We start from the raw sequence: 5,322 nt of genomic DNA on the forward strand, positions 1-5,322 counted from the left end.
ACATCAGACTCAATCTGCACTACAGACCAAATGGATTTAATAGATATTTACAGGATATTTCATCCAAGGGAGGCAGAATACATATTCTTTTCCTCAGCACATGGATCATTCTCAAGGATACACCATGTTAGGTCACAGAACAAGTTATAAAATGTTGAAAAAAATAGAAATAGGCCAGGTGCAGTCACACACACCTGTAATCCCAGCATTTTGGAAGGCCAAGATGCTCAGATCACTTGAGCTCAGGAGTTTGAGACAAGCCTGGACAAGATGGCAAAACCTCATGTCTACAAAGAAATACAAAACATTAGCCAGGTGTGATAGTGCACACCTGTAGTCTGCACTATCTGGGAGGCTGAGGTGGGCAGATCACCTGAGCCTGGGAAGTTGAAGCTGCAGTAAGTCATGATTTCACTGCTGCACTCCAGCCTGGGTGACATAGTGAGACCCTGTCTCAAAAGAAAAATTGAAATAATATCAAGCATCTTCTCTGACCACAATAGAATAAAACTAGAAATTAATAGTGAGAGGAATTTTGGAAACTACACAAGCACATGGAAATTAAACAATATGCTTGTGAATGACTAGTGGGTCAATGAAGAAGTTAATAAGGAAATTGAAAAAAATTTTGAAACAAATGATAATGCAAACACGACATATCAAAACCTATGGCATAGAGCAAAATCAGTACTAAGAGGGAAGTTTATAGCTAGAAATGCCTACGTTAACAAAGAGAAAAAATTTCAAATGAACAATCTAATAACGCAACTTAAAGAACTAGAAAAGTAAGAGCAAATCAAACCCAAAATTAGTAGAAGAAAATAAATAATAAAGATCAGAGCAGAAATAAATAAAATTGAAATTTTAAAGAAAGTACAAAATATCAATGAAACAAAAGTTGATTTTTTGAAATGTTAAACAAAATTAACAAACATTTAGCCAGACTAAGAAAAAAAAAGAGAGAAGATCCAAGTAAATAGAATCAGAAATGAAAAAGGAGACATTACAACTGATACCGCAAAAATCCAAAGGATCATTAGTGGCTACTATGAGCTACTGTATGCCAATAAATTGGAAAATCTAGAAAAAATGGACAAATTTCTAGACACATACAACCTATCAAGATTGAACCATGAAGAAATACAAAACCTGAACAGACTAATAAGAAGTAATGAGATTGAAGGTATAATAAAAAGTGTCCCAGTAAAGAAAAGCCTGGAAACTGATGGCTTCACTACTGAGTTCTACGAAACATTTAAAGAAGAATTAATACCACTCCTGTTCAAACTATTCTGAAAAATAGAGGAGGAGGAGGGAATTCTTCCAAACTCATTCTATAAGGCCAGTATTACCCTTATACCAAAACCAGGCAAAGACACATCAAATAAAGAAAACTACAGGCCAATATCTCTGATGAATATTGATGCAAAAATCCTCAACAAAATACTAGCAAGCCAAATTCAACAATACGTTAGAAATATCATGTACCATGACCAAGTGGGGTTTGACCCTGGAATGCAAAGATGGTTCAACATATGCAAATCAATTAATGTGATACATCACATCAAAAAAAGATGGGTAAAAACCAAACGCTCGTTTCAATTGATGCTGAAAAAGCATTTGATAAAATTCAATATTCCTTCATGATAAAACCCTCTAAAACTGAGGATAGAGAGAACTTAATGCAACATAATAAAAACCATATATGACAAGCTCACAGATAGTACCATACTGCATGGGGAAAAATGGAAATCCTTTCCTCTAAGATCTGGAACATGCCAAGAATGCCTACTGTAACCACTGTTATTCAACATAATACTGGAAGTCCTAGTTACAACAATCAGACAAAAATATATATATATTTGGAAAAACCTAAAGACTCCACAGGAAGACTATTAGAACTGATAAATAAATTCACTAAAGTTGTAGGATACACAATCAACATACAAAAATCAGTAGCATTTCTATATGCCAAGAGGGAACAATGTGAAAAAGAAACAAAAAAGCAATTGCATTTACAATAGCCACACATAGAATTGAAAACCTAGAAATTAATTTAACCAAAGAAGTAAAAGATGTCTATAATGAAAACTATAAAACACTGATGCAAGACATTGAAGAAGACACCAAAAAATGGAAAAATATTCCATGTTCATGGATTGGAAGAATCAATATTGTTAAAATGTTCATAGTACCCAGAGCAATCTACAGATTCATTGCAATCCCAATGACATTCTTCGCGGAAATAAAAAAGAAAATCCTAAAATTTTTATGGAACCACAAAAGACCCAGGATAGCCAAAGTTATCCTAAGCCAGAAGAACAAAGCTGAAGGAATCACATTACCTTACTTCAAATTATGTTACAGAGCTACGTTAACTATAACAACATGGTACTGGCATAAAAACAGACACATAGACCAATTGAGCAGAATAGAGAAACTAGAAACAAATCCACAATACCTACAGTGAACTCATTTTTGACAAAACTGTCAAGAACATACACTGGGGAAAAGACAGTTTTTTCAATAAATGGTGATGTGAAAACTGGATATCCATATGCAGAAGAATGAAACTGGACCCTTTCTCTTGCCATATACAAAAATAAACATGGATTAAAGACTTCAGTCTGGGACCTCAAACTATAAAACTAGTACAAGAAAACATTGGAGACAATCTCCAGGACATTGGTCTGGGCAAAGATTTCTTGAGCAATACCTCACAAGCATAGGCAATCAAAGCAAACATAGATAAATTGGATCACATCAAGTTAAAAAGCTTCTGCACAACAAAGGATACAATCAGCAAAGTGAAGACACAACCCACAAAATGGGAGAAAATATTTGCAAACTACCCATCTGACAAGGCCTTAGTAAGCAGAATATATAAGGAGCTCAAATAAGTCTATAGGAAAAAGTCTAATAATGTGATAAAAAATGGGCAAAAGATTTGAATAGACATTTCTCAAAAGAAGATGTAAGAATGGCTGACAGGCATATGAAAAGGTGCTCAACATCACGATTATCAGAGAAATGCAAATCAAAACTACAATGAGTTATCATCTAATCCCAGTTAAAACGGATTATATCCAAAAGACAAGCAATAGCAAATGCAGGCGAGGGTGTAGAGAAAAGGGAACTCCTGTACACTGTTGGTGGCAATGTAAATTAGTGCAACCACTATGGAGAACAGTTTGGAGGTCCCTCAAACAACTAAAAAGAGAGGGAAATGTCGACTGTGCTGGTGGGAATAGACATGCCTGCAGTGAAGAAGCAGAAGCTGAGCAGTGACGAGACCAGCAACCCTCACCTCTCTGGAGAGGATAATGATGACGCTGTCAGTAGAAAGTGGTACAATCACTGAATACCCTGATACACCTATAAACATGCCAAATGCACCTGGAAGGCAAAGTTGGGGAAAGGGAAAATGGAAGTCAAAGAAATGCAAATATGCTTTCAAATGTGTAAATAGTCTCAAGGAAGATCATAACCAACCACTGTTTGGAGTTCAACTTAATTGGCACAGTAAAGAAGAAGATCCATTACTATTAGGAACTATAGGAAGCAACAGAGTTACCTTGTGTGAATGTCATTGACAAGGAGAAATTTGGTTGTTGCTATCTTACATGGATGCTGATGCTGATGAAAACTTTTACACTTGTGCATGGACCTATGATAGTAGTAGAAGCATAACTGGGATGATTAATCCCATAACAATCCAGTGTAAAAAGCACTATGTTGGCTGCGGAAATGCTATCAATGAGCTGAAATTCCACCCTAGAGATCCAAATCTACTCTTGTCAGTAAGTAAAGATCATGCTTTATGATTATGGAATATTCAAATGGACACACTGGTGGCAATATTTGGAAGCATAGAAGGGCACAGAGTTGAAGTTCTAAGCCCTGGTTGTGATCTTTTGGGTGAAAAAATAAAGTCCTGTGGTATGGACTCAAACTTTGGTGGATCGATTCAAAGAGAATGATGAATTCAATTAAGAAAGCTTATGATTATAACCCAAATAAAACTTACAGGCCATTTAATTATCAGAAAATCAATTTTCTGATTTTTCTATCAGAGACATACATAGGAATTATGTTGATTGTGTGTGGTGGTTAGGTGATTTGATACTTTCTAAGTCTTGTGAAAATGCAGTTGTGTTGGAAACCTGGCAAAATGGAAGGTGATATAGATACAATTCAACCTGGTGAGTCTAATGTGACTATTCTTGGGTGATTTGATTGTAGTCAGTGTGATATTTGGTACATGAGATTTTCCATGAATTTCTGGCAAAAGATGCTTACTGGGCAATCAAGTTGGAAAACTTTATGTTTGAAATTCAGAAGTATAAGATCCTCATAAAGCCAAATGTACAACACTAACTCATCATAAATGTGATGCTGCTATTCAACAAACCAGTTTTAGCAGAGATAGCAGCATTCTTATAGTTGTTTGTGATGATGCCAGTATTTGGCGCTGGGTTTGACTTTGATAAAATACTTTCACCTAATCAAAATTAGAGTGTATTGTCTGTGTAAAATAGAATTGATGTAGTTTGCTAGGAAGGGCACATAGAGCATTTAGAATTGTCTTTCGGCATTCAATCGGCTTGAGCTGAATGTAGTGATGTTTACACCGTTTACATTCTTTGTACTGTCTTCCTGCTCAGATTCTACTGCTTTCTAATAAAAATTTGTTTTTGTAAAGCTGTGTGTTACTTTTGTTATTTTCATTGTGATGGAAAAAAGTTGAAAGTGTCACTATAAAGCAACCACACAAACAAGCCAACATCATAACCAGCTAACAACAAAATGACAAAATCAAATCCACACATGTCAATACTAACCTTGAATGTAAATGAAATAAATGCCTCACTTAGAAGGAACAGAGTGGCAAACTGAATTAAAAACAAACCAACCAACAAACAAACAAACACAAGACCCAGTGCTATGCTATCTTCAAAAAACCCATTTCACATGTTATGACACCCAGCGGCTCAAAATAAAGGGATGGAGGAACATCTACCTAGCAAATGGAAAACAGAAAAAAGCAGGGGTCGCAATCTTAATTTCAGACAAAACAGACTTCAAACCAACAAAGATCAAAGAAGGGCATTACATAATGGTAAAGGGTTTGATTCAACACAGAGACGTAACTATCTTAAAAATATATTATATATGCACCCAACACAGGAGAACCCAGATTTATAAAGCAAGTTCTTAGAGATGTACAAAGAAACATAGACTCCCACTCAATAATAATGGGAGACTTCAACACTCCAGTTACAGTATTAGATCACTGAGGAAAAAAAAAAAAAAAAAAAAAAA

The 5,322-nt window shown here is 35.3% G+C and overlaps 1 pseudogene; it reads left to right on the forward strand.

The window, feature by feature from the left end:
• Positions 1–3,223: 3,223 nt before the first annotated feature.
• Positions 3,224–4,481, forward strand: LOC108519721 (polycomb protein EED pseudogene; annotated as a pseudogene).
• The last annotated feature ends 841 nt before the right edge of the window (positions 4,482–5,322 follow it).

The sequence above is a fragment of the Rhinopithecus bieti genome, unplaced genomic scaffold, assembly GCF_001698545.2.
Source record: "Rhinopithecus bieti isolate Rb0 unplaced genomic scaffold, ASM169854v2 scaffold_49157, whole genome shotgun sequence".
In the NCBI taxonomy this organism is placed as follows: Eukaryota; Metazoa; Chordata; class Mammalia; order Primates; family Cercopithecidae; genus Rhinopithecus; species Rhinopithecus bieti.